Consider the following 24,293-nt stretch of genomic DNA (forward strand, 5'->3'; position numbering starts at 1 on the left):
TGGAGATGAGGCTCCCTTTGCCGCTTGCCAAGTGAAATCTTGGGCGAGTCCAGGCCTCTCCAGGCCTTGGGCTTGTTGTCCTGTATAACGGGAGTTACGACACCCATGCCCCATAGGGCTGTTGTTAGGGCTACAACGAATCCAGTGAACGAGTGAAGTTGCTCAGTCATACCCAACTCTTTGTGAGCCCATGGACTGCGGCCTACCAGGCTCGTCCATCCATGGAATTGTCCAGGCAAGAGCGCTGGAGTGGGTTTCCATTTCCTTCTCCAGGGGATCTTTCCAACCCAGGGATCAAACCCAGGTCTCCCGCATTGGAGGCAAACGCTTTACCGTCTGAGCCACCAGGGAAGCCCAATTATTACAATGAATCAGTACATTCCAAATGTCAAAGACGTTTAGATGCTAGTACTACTATTAAATAAATGTTCAAATGGAGATACTAAAGATATATTACCTAACATATTGAAATTCTTCCTCCCTCTCCATGAATCTTCTCTTCTCCAGGCCAAAACGTGAGTGACTGTCGCCTCCTCCGGCACACTGGTCTGTTTCTCTATCAGTGGTCCTCGTTAAAGGACTGCGCCATCCGCCGAGCCGGTGTGACTAGCTCAGAGCAGCCGTTCCCACTCCGTTTTGGATGCTGCTTCTGTTAATGGAGCCTACGGTACCCTTAGCCGCGTTGGCAGGTTCATCTGTTGTGGTTTCTGTCCCTCTCGTCTCCATAATGAGACGGTTGCTCGAGATTTGACCCTGGGGGTGATTCGGTGAGAGGAGCTGGGATCTTGTTTTTTTCATGCATTTTAGTGTGAGATTGCTGGGGAATCTTTGCCCTTGGGATTACAGTAGGAGTCATGTTCAAGGCCCTGAAGATCAGGTCCCCAACCCCACAAGGGCAGTGTCAGGCCCCAGGGGACTTTTGGCCTGGAAGAATGGGGGCGATGCCGATTTTCCGGGAAAGAAGGTCGAGTTAAACTCTTGTGTTTCAACAGTGTGAAAGCAGCCTGGGGCAGGGATAAAAGGGAGTTCGGGATGGATATACACACTGCTATATGTATAACGGATAAACGAGAACCCACTGTATAGCACAGGGCCCTCTACTCAATACTCTGTAATGACCTCATGGGAACAGAATCTAATAAAGAGTGGATATAAGCGTATCTGTAACTGATTCACTTTGCTGTATAGCAGAAACTAACACAACATTGTAAACCGACCATACTCCAATGAGAAAATTAATCTAAAAATATAACTAAATAAAAGCACCTGGGTGTGGAGGGGAAAGGGGACCTGTGTTCTGGGTTCTTAAGCCCCGTGCACCACCCAGGGTAGGTCTGCAGCGGGGCCACTGGGAGTGGGCATCACACAGCAGGTGCTGAGGTGCCAGGAGGAGGGGCAGCTGGACATAGCGATGGGCCCACATGTGGGGAGCGTCTGCCCACACCTTCCCCAGATTCCCTGTGCTTTCAGGAGCCAGGAGCCCACACACACATACCCCCTCCAGGACAGCAGGACCCCAGGGATGCTTCAGCTGCGTCTATGAGAGCATTTCCCTACAGCCCACCCAACTTCAGTTTAAAAACCTTCAGATCAGACTGGCCAACCCTCAGTTTTTCACAAAGCAGGCTGCCCAGGAGCCAGCACCGTGGGGGCGTTTCTGGAGGGGGAAGATTCTCTCTCTCTCTCTCTCCTGATTTGTGTTATTATTTCCAGCACCAGGGCTTCAGCAATCGTGAAGTCAGAACCTAGTTCTATAAATACTTCTGACTTGAAAAGCCACATTCCCTTTCTCTACTTCAGAATCTGAGCCCGAGATGGCAGCACCTCCCTCACGTCCCACCCGCTGTCCAGAGGACGAGCAAGGTCGCTAACACCACCGAACCGCATCTCCTTTCACGCGTTGTGCATGAAAACATCGCAGCCCCTTGAACAGCAGACAAGTGTAAGGGCTGGCCTGATGAGCAATGAACGCCCGCAAACCCCGCAGCCCTGAAACGTGGCGTCTCCAGCAGCTTTCCTCTGAAACATCAACTGTCCTGACTTTACTCCAGCTGAACTGAAGGCGCACTTGGAAGGTCTAGTTAGTAAAGGAAGGGAAACCCAGAGGCAAACTCCATCCTTTAAAAAAAAATCCTTTCAAGAGCAACAGAGCCTAGGGGACTCCCCTGGTGGTCCAGTAGTGAAGATTTCGCCTTCCAATGCAGGGGACGTGAGTTTGATTCCTGGTTGGAGAGCTAAGATCTCACACATCTTGCAGCCAGAAAGCAAAACTTAAAACAGAAGCAATGTTATAACAAATTCAATAAAGACTTAAAAAAAATCCATATTTAAAAAAAAATCTTAAGAAACAACAACAAAAAGAGCAACAGAACCTCTTCTCAGCATGTGCACTGGGCCTCCCAGGTGGAGGAGGAGAGGTATTGGCAGGCATTAGCAGGTACACCCGGAGAAGGCAATGGCACCCCACTCCAGTACTCTTGTCTGGAAAATCCCATGGATGGAGGAGCCTGGTAGGCTGCAGTCCATGGGGTTGCTAAGAGTTGGACACAACTGAGCGACTTCACATTCACTTTTGACTTTCATGCATTGGAGAAGGAAATGGCAACCCACTCCAGTGTTCTTGCCTGGAGAATCCCAGGGATGGGGGAGCCTGGTGGGCTGCTGTCTATGGGGTCGCACAGAGTCGGACACGACTGAAGTGACTTAGCAGCAGCAGGTATACCGGAATGAAGCAGTATTCTTGCTAGGAACTATCGGTGACTCTGAGGCCAACAGAAGTCATGATGATACAACCACTCAGGCAAAACCTAACCCTGGGAAAGACTTCCAGCAGAGATGGGCAGTGGGTGGGACCACAGGAAGGTCCACGCTGTGCCCAGGCATGCTCTCCATCTCTGGGGCCCCGTCTCCAGCGGGGAGTGTCCCCCGACTCACATTCAGGTCAGACTGCACACTCTTTGTCACATGGAAGGGTTCAGGTAGCAGCGTAGGGCCACCCTCTTCCTACCCTCAACAAACACACAAGCACAAACACACACACACAGAAGGAGCAATGGCTGTCTCAGGATGGAGAAAGAACAGACAGACTTAAGGGTGACAGGCTCACAGTCAGACTGATGGCAGGCCGTTGCCCTTGACCCCACCTCTGTCGTTCTGAGGCGATGCTCTCAGAGCATCTGGGGAAGGGCCGACCGGGACCAGAAAGCTCTTCATGGAAACAGAAATAAAGGCTTCACAGAAACCCCTTTGCTCTTCTTGGGCTCTGAAGACATTCCCCGCAACATGAGAGCTGGCACCCCGCATAGATGGAATCAGCCTCCACCTCTCCCGAAGCCTGTGTGACCGGAAAGGTGAAAGGTCAGCGGGCACTTTGATGGAGAAACAGATGCTAAGACAGAAGAGAAACCAGTTAAATTTATTCCAGCAAAAAGGTTGCATGAGAACAAATCACTGTATTATAGGTAACAAGTCTCAGCCAACCCTTTGTGGGCAGTGCCTAACTTTACATCTTTCCCAAAGTAACGCAAGGATGAAGAAATGGGCGCTGGGAGGGGAAGCATCCTTTGGCCAGTCGGGGTCTCTCCACCCCTGTGCTGACTCACTTACAGAGATGGATCTGCACCTATGACCCCAGCCAGGAAAGGGAGGCAGGCCCAGGTCTGCCCAGGCTGGTCCATTGCAGGTAAGTTTCAGCAGGGTGATCCCTAGCGGGGCTATCACTGGGGGAGCTTGAACACACACCTAGGTCCCAACCCAGAAGTGCTGACCCAGTCAACCAGGAACGCAGCCTGGCTTTGGGATTTTAAGTCATACCTTCTTGGGCTTCCCTGGTGGCTCAGATGGTAAAGAATCCACCTGCAACACAGGAGATCCAGGTTTGATCCCTGGGTCAGGAAGATCCCCTGGAAAAGGGAATGGCAACCCACTCCAGTATTCTTGCTTGGAGAATTCCATGATAGAGGAGGCTGGCAGGCTACAGTCCATAGAGTTGCAAAGAGTCAGACACAACTGAGCGACTAACACATTCGCTTTTCACTTTGCTGCAGAGCAAGGGGAAATGGGAGAGAAGAGAACCGAGCATTCTGACTTTAAACTTCATTTCCAGAGAAAATAAGGGTGGAAATGAAATTGGAACTTTCTTCAGGCCCTGGCATGGGGCCAGAAAGGGGGGATGAGACAGGTGGAAAACTCACACCTGGTCCGCAGGTAGCAGCCCAAACCCACCTGGATGGCAAGGGAGCAGGATAGGCCTTTGAGTTCCCTGTGCTAAGACCACAGTGATGAGAAAGGAGACAGGCTGGACCCCTAGGAGAGTGAGGGTGTCTGACCCTTTGGATAGTCCGGTTTTCAGGATGAGGAGAGGGTCTGCCTGGTAAGGAGGGCCAAGGTCATCACAGGCAGGTGAGCAGTAGACTCCATATGCCTGTGTGACCACAGAACGACATTACGTGACCTCTGAAGGTTCTCTGCAGATGGTGACTACAGCCATGAAATTAAAAGATGCTTGCTCCTTGGAAGAAAAGTTATGACCAACCTGCTGCTGCTAAGTTGCTTTAGTCATGTCCAACTCTGTGCGACCCCATAGACGGCAGCCCACCAGGCTCCCCCGTCCCTGGGATTCTCCAGGCAAGAACACTGGAGTGGGTTGCCATTTCCTTCTCCAATGCATGAAAGTGAAAAGTGAAAGTGAAGTCACTTAGTTGTGTCTGACTCTTAGGGACCCCATGGACTGCAGCCCACCAGGCTCCTCCATCCATGGGATTTTCCAGGCAAGAGTACTGGAGTGGGTTGCCATTGCCTTCTCCGATGACCAACCTAGACAGCATATTAAAAAGCAGAGACATTACTTTGCCAACAAAGGTCTGTCTAGTCAAAGCTATGGTTTTTCCAGTAGTCACGTATGGATGTGAGAGTTGGACTATAAAGAAAGCTGAGCACAGAAGAATTGATGCTTTTGAACTGTGGTGTTGGAGAAGACTCTTGAGTCCCTTGGACTGCAAGGAGATCCAACCAGTCCATCCTAAAGGAAATTAGTCCTGAGTATTCATTGGAAGGACTGATGCTGAAGCTGAAACTCCAACACTTTAGCCACCTGATGTGAAGAACTGACTCACTTGAAAAGACCCTGATGCTGGGAAAGATTGAAGGCAGGAGGAGAAGGGGACAACAGAGGATGAGATGGTTGGAGGGTATCACCAACTCAATGGACACGAGTTTGAATAAACTCCAGGAGTTGCCAATGGACAGGGAGGCCTGGCGTGCTGCAGTCCATGGGGTCGCAAAGTGTCAGACACGATTGAGCGACTGAACTGAACCAAACTGAAGGTTTTCCATCCTCCATCAGGGCTGAGATGCAGCTGTGGGGACCTGGCTGGCCTTCCAGCCTCTGACACACACCTGCAGGGCCTTGCCTGACACAGGAACAAAAGTAGAGGCGGAAGAGCTGAGCCTGGAGCTTGCTTCTGCCCTGGGACCTAGCATCACCGGCAGGGTCCCCAGCATGCCATCCTCCCACTGACCATCCACCTGCTACCGACCTCCTGTCCGGTACAAAAGTCCATGTCGGGTGCTTTCTGTCTTGGCTACTCTCATTCAAGCTCATGCTACCTGGATACCCAGCCCTGCCTATCCACAGGGTCAGCCCTGCCTATCCACAGGGTCAGCCCTGTGGACTGTGGCCTCCTGCTCACTGGAGCCCTGCTCCTGTCAGATCCCTGGCTGCCTTCCCTGAACTCACTGAGCCCGTGTGGGCAGCTCTGTCTTGCTGTGGCCCGTGCCTGGGCCCTGAGATCAGCACCAATAATCCCACCAACAAGGAAGACTCGGCTTCACCAGCACCCCATGGACCAGGGTGCAGGCCCCAGCATGCAGACGAAATGCAGCTGCTGGGCCGCCTGATAACCACGGGGGATAGCCAGCCCTGTACAGCCACCCAGCCTGGGGTCACAGCCCAAATAAAAACCTAACCTATGAAACCTGGCTCAAAAAGTACATTTTTGGTAAAAAAAAAAAAAATCTATGAAATTCTTGGTTTGCTAGAGTCAGGAAATTAAAACCAAAAAAAAAAAAACCTATGTTGGGCAAGATTTTATCTTGACAATGTTCCTTTAACTGATGTAAAATGTGAAGAAATGGACCATAATTGACTCCAAGGGAGGGTGCAGAGATTCCTCAGTCCTGGATCCAAGCTTAAAATAGGGATTAGTGGGCCTGATGAGAATGCCCATATGATTTTTCTTAATCTCTCATCTGCAGTTCAGACATTCGTCCTAAACGGATCACCCCCTCATCAGGCCATGATGACAACTCAGTGCCATGTAACCTGCTTTGCGATGTAATGGCCAAGACCCAGTGAGCCTGTGTGCCAGTGAGGGCTCCCCTTCCCAGCCGGGGATGTGACAACCAGCCGGCAGAGGTGGCTGATACAGCGAGATGCTCCACTTCCAGGTGAAAGTGAAAGTCGCTCAATCGTGTTTGACTCTTTGCAACCCCATGGACTATACAGTCCATGGAATTCTCCAAGCCAGAATACTGGAGTGGGTAGCCTTTCCCTTCTCCAGGGGATCTTCCCAACCCAGGGATCGAACCCAGGTCTCCCACATTGCAGACGGATTCTTTACCAGCTGAGTCACCGGGGAAGCCCAAGAATACTGGAGTGGGTAGCCTATCCCTTCTCCAGCAGATCTTTCCGACCCAGGAATTAAACCGGGATCTTCTACATTGCAGGTAAATTCTTTACTAGCTGAGTTACCAGGGAAGTCACTTCCAGGTGGGTCTATGCAAACCCAGGGAATCCCCAGGGACCGAACTGTCCCCTCCCTTCTTCCCTTCTTCCTGCCCCAGAGGTCAGCCCACAAATACCTGGGCACCTGCACAGGCCTGAGCGGCAGGAAGGGACTCCCTCTATCCTGGGTCTACTGCCCCGAGAGACTGGGAGTAGGTTTGTAGAAAGGAATGGAGCCACAGCAGGGCCCCTCAGCAAAGACCAGAGTGGATAGAGGGAGAAAGCGTGAACAGAAAACCGAACGACAGCCAGCTTGCCCCACTTCATGGAGTACATGGAGATGGGGGGTAGGGGGAATAGAACCAAGAGGCGACATAAAGAGTGTGAAAAGGAATGAGGTGCTGGCCCGAGCTGCAGTGGACAAACCCGCAAACACCGTGCTTAGTGGACAAGCCGGCAACAGAAGTCCACAGACTGTGTGACTCCACAATACGAAAAATCCAGAACAGGCAGAGACAGTACATCCAGTACAGAGACAGAGGGAGATCAGAGGTGGACAGGGGTTGGGCATCGGGGGATGGAGACTGTGGCTGCCAAAGGCCCAGGGGTCCCTCCAGAAAGGACAAGAGCACCTTGGGTCTGGAGAGAAGGATGGTCCCACACCGCAAATGTCCTTAATGCCACTGAATTGGACACTGTAAGCTCTCTCATTTTGTGTTAAGTGGATTTTGCCACAATAAAGTAATAAAATGTTTTAAGTGCAACACAAACACGTCAGTCCCAACAACAAGCAGTGGTTTCTGGGTAGACTGGGCCCCCAGGGCTGTGACTCCTTCCTGCCCTGTGTTTGGAAAACCCCCAGAGACAGAGCAAGTCATTTCCAATCTTGTGGCCTCAGCCTGGGTTCCTGTCCCTCCTGCCACACAATGACGGTACTAAAGACACGTGGGAAATCTCTACAAACATGCTCATCCACAGCCCCAGACGTCAGAGGATCAACAGGCAGCAGCACATCTAAGGGTAAGTTACAGGAAGCCAGGCTTCAAAAAGCCTGATGGTACCAAGTTTTAAATAAGCAAACGCTTGTCGGGTATTTACCTCTGGCCACACCATTGGCATGCAGATTGCCTTGGTATATTTCACTGTCGTAAGTGCTGACATGTGGTCGGAAGCTGAAGAGGTGGATAACTGGCTGGAGCCCAGAGTGGCTGTGTCCAGAGCCAGCTGTCCCGCCTCTTCATGGACGGGACCCACTTTCTCTTAGGCTCTGTTTTAATTCTCAGATTGTGCTGATATGTCTGTGCTGGTCCTGGCCACATGGAGGGATCCAATGGTCACTGGGGAAATTTAAGAGCACTGGACTGATGGACAGGAGGTCAGTGTCCTAGACCCATCTTGATCATCGATGTGTGACTTCAGGCAGATTATAAACCTCTCTGGCCAGCAAAACCCTCTTCTGTAATAAAGGGAAGTTGAACTAGAGAAATGGTTTTCCAACTATTTAAGGTGGCTCAGATGATAAAGAATCTGCCTGCAATGCGTGTTCAATCCCTGGGTCAGGAAGATCTACCAGAGAAGGGAATGGCTACCCACTCTGGGATTCTTGCCTGGAGAATCCCCTGGACAGAGAAGCCCATGGGGTCACAAAGAGTCAGACATGACTGAGCGACTAACACTGACTTTTCAAGTAGCAGAATTCATTCTTTTAAAAACAAATTTATTTTATTATATATTATTAGTATAGTTGTGCTATACGATTTACTATGTTGTACCAATTTCTGCTATATAGCAAAAGTGACTCAGTTATATACATATAGATATTCTTTTTTATATATTCTTTTCATGGTGGTTTATCATGGGATATTGAATATAGTTCCCTATGCTTTACAGTAGGACCTAGTTGCTTTCCCATCCTGTATATAATACTTTGCATCAGCTAATCCCAAACTCCTAGCCCATCCGTCATCCACTCCCCCTCCCCGCTGGTGATCATAAATCTGTTTTCTATGTCTGTGAGTCTATTTCTATATCATAGCTCTATTCATTTGTATCACTTTTTTAGATTCCACATATAAGTGATATCATATGGTATTTTTCTTTCTCTGATTTACTTCACTTGGTATGATCAGCTCTAGGTCCATCCATGTTGTTGCAAATTGTGTAATTTCACCCTTTTTTATGACTTAGTAATCCATTGTGCATGTGTACCATATCTTCTTTATCCAGTCATCTGTCCTTGGACATTTAGGTTGCTTCCATGTCTTGGCTTTTGTATCATTCTTAAAATGAAGCTTGACTCAGAAGCCCAATCTATAAAGCAGATGAAAGCGAGGAGCAGTTCCGGCTTCAGGTGGAGGAGGGAGGGTGCAGACCCCCTCCCCATGGCCTGAGCAGTTCCTGGAACACTTCCCTGGAACCCCGGGACTCCGTGGAACACAGTTTGAAAACCACTTGAACAGATACTCACAAAGTTCTTTTGCAACTGAAACCTGAAAGCCTTCATTCCAAGCACCACTCCTGAGACATCCTTTAACACTGAGGGGTGACTTAGAACCCTCTGTCCCTTTGCTCAGAGCTGCTTCTCTGTGCCGGTGGCCTTGTGCTGAATTAGTAAAGGTTTCAGGGAAGAATCCCTCTAAACCAACTTCTGAGTGCCACCAGCCCAGCAGAGTCCTCCTGGGGGACAAGCTGTCCAATTCTGAACATGTGTGTTTTCTCTAAAGAGCCCTGAAATGATGAGGCTGGATGATCTACAAGGATTTTCTATCAACCATGGAAGCACCACTTCATTCTTCATAAACGTGATACTGTTTTCTTACTGGGTCCCTATAATTAAACTTGGTCAATAAATAACTGGGCAAGAAATGTCAGGAAGAATATGAGTCTCTCATCCTCGTTCTGGAAAGATCAACCAACAGAGACCTCCCCCAGGGAAGGAAACCTGTGTTTCGAACATCCAAGCTCAGGTCAACACCATTCTCCCCGCTCACTCTCCGGGCATTTAGAAATTCAAGTTTGCTGCAGTGCTGGGAAGAGGTTATACAACTGCTATGATGCAACATTCAATGCTGCCGACAACCCGAAACTCAGAGGCCCAACAAACAGGAATATATAAATAGCGGCCACAGCATAATTTATTTTCAGTATCTGGGAGTCGAGGGGATCCGCAGATCGGCTGTGAAGCATTTAGGCATTAAAGCCGAGATGCTTAACAAACAGGAAAGACGCAGGAGAGAGATGGAGGGGAGACAGATTGGTCTCCTTCGGAGAAGATGGAGCATCTGAACCAATTAACTTACAATTATGTGGTATGGGCAATGCCATACAATAGGGAAGGAATATTCTCCCCAGCCCCTTGCTGTGCTATTTGGATGGCATGTACCACCCGGGGGGCGAGGCAGTCCTCTGGGGCTGGTCTGGAGCTGGAAGAGAGATTATACGGGAGACACTGTCCCGAACTTCACCCCCAGCCCCTGTCGTCATTTTGCAGATTGCTGGCCTGACATCAGTAAACAAACAGAAAAACCCAGTTTGAATTTAGTCAAGCATCACGGTACCTTTCTTTGGGGAACAGCAAGAACACATTAGAAAGCTCTTTCTCCACTTTTTTTAAGCCCATAAAACCTGAAGGAAAAGAATCACTTTGCAGTTTCAGTTTTTCTTTTAAAATGTAGCAGCACACACATTTTGATGGTGCTCTCCCAGAATGTATATTATATTGTACACACCCCCCAGATGTCACAAATAGTCCTTTTTTTCACTTTTGATTGATTTATTATTCCAATTAGAAAAGTTAAAAACAGGAGCCAAAAAAAAAATTACAGAAGAACCTCAGTTTGTAAGTAACAAAAAATAAAATATACTGATGTGTGTAGGTGCTAAGTCTCTTCAGTCGTGTCAGACTCTTTGCAACCCCTTGGACCAGGATCCTCTGTCCATAGGATTCTCCAGGCAAGAATACTGAAGTGGGCTGCCATTTCCTACTCTTGGGGATCTTCCCAACCCAGGGATTGAATCCATGCTCCCTACACTGGCCGGCGGGCTTTTTACCACTGAGCCATCAGGGAAGCCCCAGTTCCTCTCTACAGAAAATTTAAAAACATGAGAAATAAGCATACTTCAGAGATACAGTAGGTTCTGTTTTAGACCACTGCAATAAATTGAATATCACAATAAAGCAAGTCACATGAACATTTTGGTTTCTCAGCAAATATAAATTATGTCTACACTTTCGTCTGTTGAGTGTGCAATAGCACTGTATCTATAAGAACATGTTCATACGTTAATTAAAAATACTTTATTGCTGAAGCATGTTCACCATCTTCTGAGCCTTCAGCAAGTCATAATTTTTTGGCAATAGTAACAGCAAAGATCACTGATCACGGGTCACCATAATAAATAGAATAGTGATGAGAAAGTCTGAAATGTTGCAGGAATTACTAAAGTGACATGAGACACAAAGTGAGCAAATGCAATTGGAAAAAAACTCTTCTCGACACAGGGATGCTACGAACCTTCATTTGTAATGTCTGTGAGGTGTAGTAAAGCAAGGTCTACACGTAAGAACGGGCTTCCCAGATGGCTCGGGGGGTAAAGAATCCGTCTGAAACGCAGGAGACTCAGGAGATATGAGTTTGATCCCTGGGTCAGGAAGGTCCCCTGGAGGAGGAAATGGCAACCCACTCCAGTATTATCAACTGAAAAACCTCGGATAGAGCAGCCTGGGGGGCTACAGTCATGAGGTCACAAAGAGTTGGATGTGAGTGAGCGACTAAGCACGCCTGTAGGAATGGAAAACCATCTACCATTGAAATCTTACAGACATCATTAAGTGCGAACTATTAAAGACATGTAGGTACATATTTCATTAAATATTATTTAACACATTAAGGGCACAATCAAACCAAAAAAACCTGTGAGCAGATTAATCATGCTCTGGCTAGCGGGTCCCCTTGCACAGAGAGCATGCACATCAGAGGCCATCCCACTCCAGCCCCCTCCTCAAGCACGTCCACCTCAGGTCTCTCCCCTCCCTTTTTTCCCACAAGCCCTCCGGCTGCCCCATCCAGCCTCACACCGTTAGCAGCCAGAGTCACAGCTCTAGGGAGTCACTGTCTGGCCTCTGCTTCTGTGCCTTTGCGCTTAGTCCTGTCTGTCTTGAGACCCCATGGACCATAGCCCGCCAGGCTCCTCTGTTCCTGGGCTTCTCCAGGCAAGAATACTGAGGTGGGTAGCCATTCACTTCTCCAGGGGATCTTCCTAACCTAGGGATCGAACCCTCCTCTCCTGAGTCTCCTGCATTGCAGGCAGATTCTTGACCCACTGCGCCACCTGGGAAGGCATGCCTTCAGTAGCATCCGCAGATTTGTAACTCTCAGTGGAGGAGATGGATCTCACTCCCTCCTTAGGCAACGTTCAAGGGAGGGTTAAAAAAAATTTCTTTTTAACGGGCTTGGGACTGCAGCTTGCAGGTTGGTACGAGAGCAGATTAGGACAGAAACCCCAGCCTGATGGTTAGGGGAAGGCTCTACTTTTGTTTCACCTGATGGTTCTGCTCACGTGGACATTCGAGCACTGTGTTTAGAATCAGATTTGCTACATCTTAAGCCAAGTTCTCTGTCCCTGCCAGGTAAGGGTCAAGCTGAACTGAGTTTTTTATTCGTTTTTCAAATAATTTTATTCTATTTAATTTTTACTTTTGGCTATGCTGAGTCTTCATCGCTGCACAGTCTTCGTTTTTTCTTGTTGCAGAGAGTGGGGGCTACTCTCTCGTTGCAGCAAATGGGCCTCTCATTGCAGTAGCTTCTCTTGTTGCAGAGCACGGGCTCTAGGGCACAGGCTCCATAAATCGTGGTGCACAGGCCTAGTTGCTTCGAGGCACGTGGGATCTTCCTGGATCCGAAACTGAATCTGTGTCTTCTGTGTTGGCAAGATTCTTCACCACTGAGCCCCCAGGGAAGCCCCTCAACTGAGTTTTTCCCCCCAAGTTGGTTGAATCACGCTGGTTTAGACAGGGGCCCAATTCACCCCGCAACAGCACTCCTGTCCGTGCAACGCCAGGCCTGGCTCATCCCAGCTGACGGTGAGGCTGTTTGTCCACAGCCTTGAACGTCACGGTTGGGGGCCCCTTCATTTTAACCCCCAACACCTCTTGACACCCTGACTCCCCTTTTCCTAGAAGAGGCGTGTGGGGCTGGCTTGAACCAGCTCGGAGAGGAGAGTGCTGCATTTCCAGAAAGTGTGTGAACCAATTGTCAGATAGAGCCAGCATTAAAACTGAGTTATGTCCTCCTACAACTAAACAGATGATGACATTCAAAACAAAGGGAAGAAATACTCAGAAGCTCATCACTTCCCAACCGTCTTACTGCATTTAGTGCCGTGTCTGTTGTCGGAGTTCACTCCATCACGTCTGTGTGGTGGAAACACCTCCCACCGTGGACCTCCATGTCTTCCCCAGGCCCACGTCCAGCCAGGATCGTGCTGTTATTAGAAATCAAGTCATGGCGAGGGTATTTACAGCAGGAAAACCAGAAAATGCCACCTGTCTGCCTTTGATGTGTTGTTTTGGGGTCTGCAGACTGGCCAGTGGCTTGGTTTTTCAGTCCCTCGAGCTCAGAATGCTCTTTACATTTTAAGAGCTGTGAAAAGTGCTCAGGACCTCACTCTGAGGGGACATGAGTCTTATGTCCATTTGGAAAGTAGCTGACGCTTTGTCTAAGTCGGGTGAGCCTTCCAGCCAAGAGGGGCTCTCCTGCCAGGCTTGTCCTATGAGGCTTCTTATCCTCCCACTGAGTCAGCGTCAGGACTCAACTGACAACTGACTGAACCTGATGGAGCTCGAGGGGAATGAATCCCGACGTCACCAGCAGAGACGTGTGAGCAGACCCAACAACAGTAAAATTGTGTTTTGATGACTGGAAGCAGTAGATAAAGGAGAAAACACAGAACAACAGCCATCTCCAAATAACAGTGTTAAGTGGGTGCTTGGCCATCATCCAGGTAATTGAATCAGCGTCAGCAGCCGCCCCACCCCTTCTCTGCCCTCCCTCTGAAAGGTCTGTTTGGGAGCGTAATGATTGCCAAGATTACCCAAGTAATTACAAAATCTATCTGTGCCCTTTTATTTTTATAAGAGTGGTAATTCATCTCCATGTCATTCTGAAACCCATACATGGCTGAGGGCTCTTGAAGGAGCCACCCTCATTTAAAAACCAACCTTCTAAGTATCAGCAGAATTCCCTAGATGTTTAGCGAGAAGGCACTGATTAAATCTCAAAGCTGAAAAACAACAGAAGCGAACATCTCAGTCACCCTGACTCCCTGTACTCTGTTTCCGGCCCTGTCCCTCCCCACATTACAGCCAGAACCATCTTTCTGAGACGGAGGTGTCACTTCTCCTTTAAAAACCCTCAAGTGCAACCCACTGTCAAGTCCCAAAGGCCCAGTCAGATGCTGCCTCTGGTCTGTTGTACCTAAGTTCTATCCTGAACGAGCAGGAAGCTTCTAAATCAGAGGTTCCCATACTCTGATGCACATTTAAATCACCCTGGGGCTTGAAAAATTCCCCACGCTCAGGTCACATCCTGTATCAATTAAATCAGACTCCGCTCACCTTTGTTGATGTTCAGTCATTCAGTTGTGTCCGACTCTCTGCGAACCCATGGACTGCACCTCGCCAGGCTTCCCTATCCTCCACCATCTCCCAGAGTTTACTCAGCCTTGTGTCCATTGGGTTGATCTGTCACTTTAGTTAACAGCAAAACTGGAATAATTTTTTGTTTTCCCAGATTGCCTGGAGAACTGGAAACTGTTCTTAGAACTATTTTTTTTTTTTTTTTTTTTTACAAATCTGTCATAATGAACACACAGTACAATCATTTGTTTTACTGGTTTTCCTCCATTAAACTTTAAACTCCTGGAAAGCAGGATCTATATTTAATTTATTTGTTATATTGATGATATTTAAACAGCACTTGGCACCTAAGAGACACCCAACAGATGTTTGTCAAATCAGAGAACAACTGAATGAACAGATAAACAAATGAATTATATTAAGCGGGAGACACCGAAATACACTGAAGCTTAAGAGGCCTTAAAAATAAGGGATAAGAAACAAGGCCATCGGCGTCACTGTAAAGGACAAAGAGCCCCATTTTACACTAAATTGATCACCATGGGCCTTGATAAATGACCGCATTGGAAAGAGCATTACCTGGAAATCAGGAGGCCCGAAGCCTCACCATGTTCTGCTATTAACAAATAACATCTCAGTCATTTATTTTTATTAAGTACTTGATATGTTTCGGCTCTTGCATTTTTTTTGCTTCTCAACAAAAATCCTACAAGGTCAGGACCATTAAAAACCTCATTCCACAGGGAAGGAAGCTGACGTCTACACAAAGATAGTAAACTGCCCCCATCCCCTCCCCAGCTGAGCCAGATTTGAACCCAGGGGGCTCGTCTTTTGAAACAGGGGCTGCAGTGAGGACCACTCTGAGGACACTCCCAGTTTACGCTGCTGCTGCTGCTAAGTCGCTTCAGTCGTGTCCAACTGTGTGACCCCATAGACGGCAGCCCACCAGGCTCCCCCATCCCTGGGATTCTCCAGGCAAGAACACTGGAGTGGGTTGCCATTTCTTTCTCCAATGCATGAAAGTGAAAAGTGAAAGTGAAGTCGCTCAGTCGTGCCCAACTCTTAGCGACCCCATGGACTGCAGCCTACCAGACTCCTCCGCCCATGGGATTTTCCAGGCAAGAGTACTGGAGTGGGCCGCCGTTGCCTTCTCTGCCAGTTTACGCTAATTATGGCTAATTCAAGCTAATTAAAGGTGTTTGCTTTTTCTGACGGTTTCTTACTTTCTTACCGAGCCCATGTTATCTTTCATAAGAGCAAACAAAATCAAACAGTGACTTCAGTGTTTGAGGTTCTTAAAAAATTTACTTTAGGGGCTTCCCAGGTGGGCCAATGGTTAGGATTCCATGCTCCCAATGCTGGGGGCACCGGTTCCACTCCTGGTCAGGGAACTAGGATCCTGCTTGCTGCACAGCGTGGCAAAAAAAGAAAAAGGAAAAAGAAATGTATTTTAAGATAGATAAACAATAAGGACCTACTGTATAGCACAAGAAACTATACTCAATATCTTGTAATAACTACAATGGAAAAGAATCTGAGAAAGAGTATATGTGAGCATATAACTGAATCACTTTGCTGTACATGTGAAACTGACATGACATTGTAAACCAACTATGCGTGCTAAGCTGCTTCAGTCCCATCCGACTCTTTGTGACCCCATAGACTGTAGCCCGCCAGGCTCCTCCGTCCATGGGATTCTCCAGGCAAGAATACTGGAATGGGTTGCCATTTCCTTCTCCAAAATCAACCATATTTCAATTTTTAAAAAATTAGTGTATTAGTTCGAAAGGCCTCAGAGGCAGCCCACACTGGCTCGTCCCCCCTTGAGCAGGCTCCCCGAGTGTCCACAATCAGCAGTGAAGGTCGAGCACGGCAGAGGCCATTCGTCACCAACAGGAAATGCAGTGATCACCCTGTCTTTCATCTTCGAGTAATCTCCAGGGAGGCAGGCAAGGCTGCTGTCAGGCTTTGTCCACAGAGGAAGCAGAGCCGGCCCTGGACACTCAGACCCTGGTTTAAAGCCTCGTGTTCTGTGATGACAGCAAACAGAGCGTCTCAGAGGGCTCATTCAGCAAGGCTCACCACAGTCACAAAAGTAAGTGCTAGCGTGTCCTTATCATACATCAGGAGAACCCGTCTCCTTTCGACATAATTCCGTCCACAATGGAAGACATGGGTGAAAATGCAGGAAAGCGCCCACCACCATCCACGAGACCATCACACTGCCAATCCGCCTGGCCTCTGGAGGGAGCGGGCACCCCGAGAACACCAGCCATGATTCCTGCAGGTGTAGACCCGAGTCCCGTCCCAGGATCTCCAGGACACCACAGAAGTGAGTTGGGGGCCTGGCAATGGCCATCACGTGGAAAATTAAGACTCACGCCCGTCAGTAACCTAAACAGTGGGGAGAGGTCATTTGCACTTTGCAGTAATGTGCTTTGTTCTCTGCTCAAAGTGCCTTAATAAACAGTGCAGCAGTCGTTTTTGTTCTGGAAGCGAGGACGGCTCTCTTGTCCAGGACAGACATAAACCCTGCTGTCACCCAGAGCAGGGGCCAGTGGCGGACCATCCACGGAGCCATGCCTCAATATAGTCTGAACTTCACGTGTCTTTGCTGTCTCACGACCACGTGAAGAGGCAGACATTACCATTGTCCCTACCCTGCAGATGCAGAAGCTGAGGTCCAGAATGCTCAAGAGTCTTCAAGGCTCCACAGTGTAGAGGGGACCAGACCCCGGCCTCTGACCTCAAGCTCACAGCAGTGTATTGTCTCCAAAAAAGAACGACATCATGCCACTGTAATGAGATTAAATCCTCTGAAGTTTAGGGAGTCTGTGTGCCTGCTCAGTCGTGTCTGACTCTTTGTGACCCATGGACTGTAGCCCGCCAGGCTCCTCTGTCCATGAGATTCTCCAGGCAAGAATGCTGGAGTCGGTTGCCATGCCCTTCTCCAGGGCATCTTCCTGACCCCAGGATAGAACCTGACTCTCCTGAATTAGCAGGCGGATTCTTTACCACTGAGCCACCTAGGAAGCCATGAGGGAGATTGAAGGAATCACAAATCCTAGAAAAATCAATCAGCTCAAGGGGCTCAGATATATTTCTGGTCATTAAAGCATCCCGTAAACACGAGGCCAAAAGTCTCAGTGACTTAGATGACAAGAGTGGGAATAGAGGCTGAGTCCAATCCCGGAGGATCCCAAGGGGCGTCCACCTTGCGTTTGTCCTAGAACTTCATGCCATTAGTACCACCTTCTCCAGCCTCTGGGGCTCTTGCCAACCCTCCCTTCTTTTCTGCAAACCCTAGTGCTTGCCTATGTGTCACAACTTAACCCTTGATTATATATTGTCTCTTACTGCCCCCATCTTTCCACATATGTTAATCATTGTCTACTTGACCAGATTATTATTCCTTGAACAGAGTAACAAGGTTTGTCCTGTCCCCCTTCCAATCCATCGTGTATTTACAACAGACACCAAGGGTGCCTACTGACATGTAGAGGGTCCTTGATGCAAGCTGCTCACTGATTTGTTAAATAACATAGACCAGGGGGTCAGCAGACTTTGTCAAGGACCAGAGAGCCACCATTTCAGGCACCGAAGTTTGTCTGGTTTCATCACATCCACCGTTGCGGGCTGAAAGCGCCCCAGACAATGCAGTTGGGTGTGGCCGTGTCCCAGTGAAACTGGGACCAGACTCAGCCTGTGGGCCCGGACTGCAGGACACGGCCCTACAGTGGCATGTTCTGTCCCCACCTTGGGCCTCCAGTCCCTTCCAGGGTCCCTGCTCCCCACCAAGCCACGTGTCTTTCTAAAGCCTCTCACCTTGAATTTTGGTGTAGTTCAGTCCAACATTGCACAGTTCATTTTCCTCTGGGGATTCATACGTTAGTTCAGAAAAAGAAAAATCAACCACAAAGTGATAAGCTGCTGTGGTCAGTTGTAACAATAACAAGTAATTAGAAAGTTCTTTAAATGCATTCCACCCATCCCTGACACTTCTTCTTGACCACTTCCTACACACCTCTGTGGAAGGCATCTCAGAGAGTTAGAAACCTGCCTTTCACCTGAACTAAAAGTCCACAGCGAGCACTGATCACCCTGGCAGGAGACCATTGGAAAGATGGTGAGGATAAGCGTTCCTTCCTCCCAACGCCGGCCCAACACCTCTGAGAACAAGAAACACAACCAAGAAAAGAAGAAAAAACCTTCCTTTTTTTTTTTGGCTAAAGTATTCCACCCTCACCCTTGATAGGACATAACATTTCAGAGTCCGTAATGGGCTGCTCCCTTGAATTAATTACAATACATATTAAATAGATTGTTTATTATTGCTTCTGGGTTTCTCTCCATGTTGGCAAAGATTGCTGTACCTGACCTGGACGGTTCAACCACAGAGAGTCTGCAAGCACCGCCCAGACCCTTTACTCCACAAGAGTGAGGAGACTCGCCCAGAACTGTGGACTCCGCTCAAATCAGAAGGCCATCATGCCATCCCTAGATGACTCAGCGCCACTGCGATGAACTGGCCAGGACCACACATGCCCACTTCATGTGACAGGCAGCTCAGAGTCCAGTGGACGGTCCACTAACAGCCCACACAAGCCACTCTGCCCTGGGAGAAACTCCTTCACGTGAAGTCAGCCCCACTGAACAGCGGCTTCCTCACTTACAGGACAGAGAGCTGCCTGTGTTTCCACAGACCCAGCAGCTGGTCTCTGCATGGCTTCCGCCATCCCCTCCTTGGGGCAGTCATGAAGCAGGGAGAGGGTCCACTGCCTCAGTCTGTCCCTTCCACATCCCACTGCCCTGAGTAACCAGGGACTGGGCCCATGCATGTCAGTCACCAGTCAGGTCTTAGGGTGTTAAGCCTGTTATCTCTTCATGAAGACTCAAGGCCCTTCCTCTTCGCAGCCTGCTCTGGGCTCTGGACAGCAACTGAAAAGATGCTATCATAGACGCCCCCCAGGCCCATGAAGCCATCACCTGACCCCTGACGATAAGTGTGGAAGGACTAGATTTTTTGAGAGTGGCAAAGAGAGGCAAAAAGGGACCAGAAGAGAACACGCAAGAATGGTCCTCACTCCAAAGAACCCCGGTTGCCCCAGGCCCTCTCTGGGTGGGTCAGGCAAGCAGAGCCTCAGTCCAAGCAGCTGCTGGGGCCCAGACTGGAAACATTCTGACTCATTCTCCAGGTCACTCTCTCCTCCCCATCAGGCCTCTTCCCTCCTCACTTCTGCCCCTTCTCACTCTGTTTCAAGACCCTCTGAAAACTGTTTTCAGTCTTAACCCCTGGGACTTCCCTGGTGGTCGAGTGTTGAAGAATCTGCCTGCCAATGCAGGAGACATGGGTTCAATCCCTGGTTCATGAAGATCCCACATGCTGCTGAGCAACTAAGTCCATGCGCCACAACAATTGAGCCTGCCTGCCACAATTCCTGAAGCTTGCATGTCCTAGGGCTTATGTTCTGCAACAAGAGAAACCTGTGCACCTCAGCTGTAGAGTAGCCCTTGTTGGCCACAACTAGAGAAAACCCACATGCAGCTACAAAGACCCAGCGCATCCAAAAAAAAATTCTTAACCCCTTTGCAATCTTGTGGGATACCAAGATATATCTCCTACATCATTTCTTCCTCTAATTGTAAACTTCCTAATAAATATGTCTCAGTTCACATCCTCTATCACATAAAAATATTGGGATGAACTGCCTTGGGATTTAATGTATCCCTTGTCACTTATGCTGAACTTTGTTGAGATGATCTGAGCCCTGGCTGGGTAATGAGACAAGGAGAATTCCCCCGCCCCCACCCCACCAGGCTTCTGCTAGAAATAATGGGTGAGGATAATTACAACAGTACTAGCGTTCTCATCTGCAGAACATTTTACACATTGTAAATCTCTTCCGGGGACATTTTCTTCTCATCTCATCTACCCTGTGAAGTTGTGATATGATGATCCCCAAGTTCCAGTACCCCAAGTACATGAACTGTGAAGTTCCAGATGTTCAAGCTGGATTTAGAAAAGGCAGAGAAACCAGAGATCAAATTGCCAACATCCGTTGCACCATCGAAAAAGCAAAAGAGTTCCAGAAAAACATCTACTTCTGCTTTACTGACTATGCCAAAGCCTTTATCTGTGTGGATCACAACAAACTGTGGAAAACTCTTAAAGAGATGGGAATACCAGACCACCTGACCTGTCTCCTGAGAAATCTGTATAGGTCAAGAAGCAACAGTTAGAAATGGACATGGAACAACAGACTGGTTCCAAATGGGGAAAGGAGTACATCAAGGCTGTATATTGTCGCCCTGCTTATTTAACTTACATGCAGAGTACATCATGAGAAATGCTGGACTGGAGGAAGCACAAGTTGGAATCAAGATTGCCGGGAGAAATATCAATAACCTCAGATATGCAGATGACACCACCCTTTTGGCAGAAAGCGAAGAAGAACTTAAAGAGCCTCTTGATGAAAGTGAAAGAGGAGAGTGAAAAAGTTGGCTTAAAACTCGGCATTCAGAAAACTAAGATCATGGCATCCGGTCCCATCACTTCATGGCAAATAGATGGGGAAACAATGGAAGCAATAAGAGACTTTATCTTTTGGGGCTCCAAAATCACTGCAGATGGTGACTGCAGCCATGAAATTAAAAGATGCTTGCTCCTTGGAAGAAAAGCTATGACCAACCTAGATAGCATATTAAAAAGCAGAGACATTACTTTGCCAACAAAGGTCCATCTAGTCAAAGCTATGGTTTTTCCAGTAGTCATCTATGGATGTGAGAGTTGGACTATAAAGAAAGCTGAGCACCAAAGAATTGATGCTTTTGAAATGTGTTGAAGAAGATTCTTGAGAGTCCCTTGGACTGCAAGGAGATCCAACCAGTCCCTCCTAAAGGAAATCAGTCCTGAATATTCATTGGAAGGACTGATGTTGAAGCTGAAACTCCAATACTTTGGCCACCTGATGCGGAGAACTGACTCATTGGAAAAGTCCCCAATGCTGGGAAAGATTGAAGGTGGGAGGAGAAGGGGACGACAGAGGATTAAATGGTTGGATGGCATCACAGACTGAATGGACATGAGTTTGAGTAAACTCTGGGAATTGGTGATGGACAGGGAGGCCTGGCTTCTGCAGTCCATGGGGTTGCAAAGAGTTAAGACACAACTAAACTGAACTGAAGTACCAGGTGAGGTTAAAAATAAGTAAAACTAGTTTCTCTTTCCAAGGGGGTGCCTTTGCTGCTGTGGTCTGCCACTTCAAAAAGAAACGGACCATGAACTGAGAACAACTGATAACACTCACAGCTTCAGACCGTCTCCTTCCACTGGCAGAAAGAGGGCGTTCACTGCTCACTTGTGTCACCCTTTGGTATGAAATTTCCAGCATGAAGAGCTGGGAATCCATACAGGCAGCATCAGGGTATTTAAGTCATTTTAGGGTCACAAACTCTTAGGGAAGCTCCTCTTTCCCCTCCAATACATTCTGCTGCTGCTTCTAAGTCACTTCAGTTGTGTCCGATTCTGTGCGACCCCATAGACAGCAGCCCACTAGGCTCCCCCGTCCATGGGATTCTCCAGGCAAGAGCACTGGAGTGGGTTGCCATTTCCTTCTCCAATGCTCTCAGTCATGTCCGACTCTTCGCGACCCCATGGACTGCAGCCTACCAGGCTCCTCCGCCCATGGGATTTTCCAGGCAAAAGCACTGGAGTGGGGTGCCATTGCCTTCTCCACCAATACATTCTACAACCTAACAAATGCAAAACTTAGAGGTTCTTTATACAGTTAGGGCTTCCCAGGTGGTGCAGTGGTAAAGAATCTGCCTATCAATGCAGGAGACATAGGAGACACAGGTTTGATCCCTGGGTGGGGAGGATCCCATGGGGTCGCAGAGGTCAGACACAACTGATCACAAACATACACAAACGCAAACAAAACACAGTAAGGAGCACTGATGGAGCAGACTGTGTGTTTATGTTTCTAGCCTAGCAAGCTGTAAAACATCAGTTTACATTTGTATACAAACATCCATACGTAGCTACAAAACCAAACATTTTCCAGTTTCATATCTATTTCTAAATAATTTAAGCATACTGTGTTCTTACAATTACCTTAAGTGGTGAATTTTATCTTAGTCACTGCAACGGTATAAACAACCTAAACCCAGACATTATTTTTTAAAAATACTGTAACTTGTTTTAAGTTATGGTTTACAACTTTGTAACACCAAATGTTAACACAGATCTTATCTCATAACAACAATTATAAAATAATCACAGACTCCAATATTTGTCCAAGGTGCCATGATGAGGGGCTTCCCCGGTGGCTCAGCAGTAAAGACCGCCTGCCAATGTAGGAGCTACAGGAGACATGGGTTCGATCCCTGGTTCGGGAAGATCCTCTGGAGGAGGGCATGGCAACCCATTCCAGTTTTCTTGCCTGTAGAATCCCATGGACAGAGGAGCCTGGCAGGCTACAATACACGGGGTCACAAAGAGTCAGACACGACTGAAACAACTTAGCGCACACAGACACACCATGATGAGGTTTCTGAAAACACAGGGTAAGTATGACCATGCTATGGAAGGCAGTGGAAGTTGAAGTTACATGAATTTTACAAGAATTTGCCCATTTTAAATGGCCTTTTACTAACCTGGAGCCTCTAATTTAGTATACTTGGATAAGTGATGGTGACCCAAATTTACAAACACGGATCATTCAAGTCGAAATTAGACAAAAGTCTGTGTTCTTCCTAGAAGCTTAGATATTTAAGTTTTGGTGGGCGGGAGGGGGGTGGTGCGGATAGAGAACAAAGCTCTCAGACTAGGAGATAAACAACACAGCAACGCTGAAGTCACTGCAGCATGATATATCTCCTTTCTCTGAGTGTGATCTCTAATCTTCAAGGTCTTTCACCTTTTCTTTATTGTTTTCTTTATAATATGGAAAATTAAATGAACCTTTCAAGTTTTTAATCTTCCTTAGGATGTAAACTCTGGAAGTTCAGGACTTGTGTATTCTCTTTCATGCCAACTTAGATCTCAGTGTTCTGTAAATCATGGGCTCTTATAGAAAGCTGATGTTTAATGAGTACATTCTACCAACTTATGGCTGAGTAAAACAGAATCAGCATTTACAAATCTGTATTCAGCACAAAGCACTGGACCAAGAACTAGAGAGATGACTATACTACCTGAAATTATCAGAAGGTAGACCTTGCCTAAAGACCCTCAAGACTCAAAGATAAATTTCTTTATAAAAGAAATGTTAAAGCTTTATTGAAACATTTTAACAAAAATGTACATCCAGTTATACATGTACCACAGTGATTAACAGTTCACCTTTCTCTCAAGTTTTTAAAAGCAAATCCCTCATCACAGGCTTTCCAAGCACTCAGACATCTTATCAGAAGAGACTTCGTGTATTGAGAAGCTGTCAGGCTCATGGCAGTGGGTACACATTTTGTAAACTTCTCAGTCTTGCTTGAAAGCTCAAAAATTATCACTGGTGACAATAATTACCCCCTTGTTTTCCTGGAAGTGACAGGTGCACGTTATTTATTTTCTAAAAGTGTCTGTCAAATGCCTTCCTGAATAACCATACTTTGTCCATCTTCCTTTCAAGTAAAAATAGCGCTTGGTGAAAATAAAAATAAAAAAACTAGCTCAGCTTGCAACTCGAGCATTCAAGTGTTTTCCTGGAAGTAAATATGGCAGCTTGGCGCACGTGCTTTACGCCTTCTTCCTATTTTTTTCCACACAGAATTTTAAAAATGTACCAAAGAGTTGAAATGCAATAAAAGTAATAATTTTTCTGCCTTACTGCGTATACTGTCTAGCGATACTGGCCTGTAAAGCGCGGTGCCTGCCAGAATTCCTGCTAAGACACCTGCACTTTCTCCCACCATTGTCTTTGCAGCATTCGTGCAAAG

General features: G+C 47.6%; 1 protein-coding gene across 12 annotated transcripts in view; it reads right to left on the minus strand.

Annotated features, from left to right (window-relative positions):
- Positions 1–24,293, minus strand: part of CACNA1C (calcium voltage-gated channel subunit alpha1 C) — a 463,540-nt gene that overhangs the window by 415,570 nt on the left and 23,677 nt on the right. The window lies entirely within an intron of this gene.

This window comes from Bubalus bubalis, chromosome 4, assembly GCF_019923935.1.
Source record: "Bubalus bubalis isolate 160015118507 breed Murrah chromosome 4, NDDB_SH_1, whole genome shotgun sequence".
Classification (NCBI taxonomy): Eukaryota; Metazoa; Chordata; class Mammalia; order Artiodactyla; family Bovidae; genus Bubalus; species Bubalus bubalis.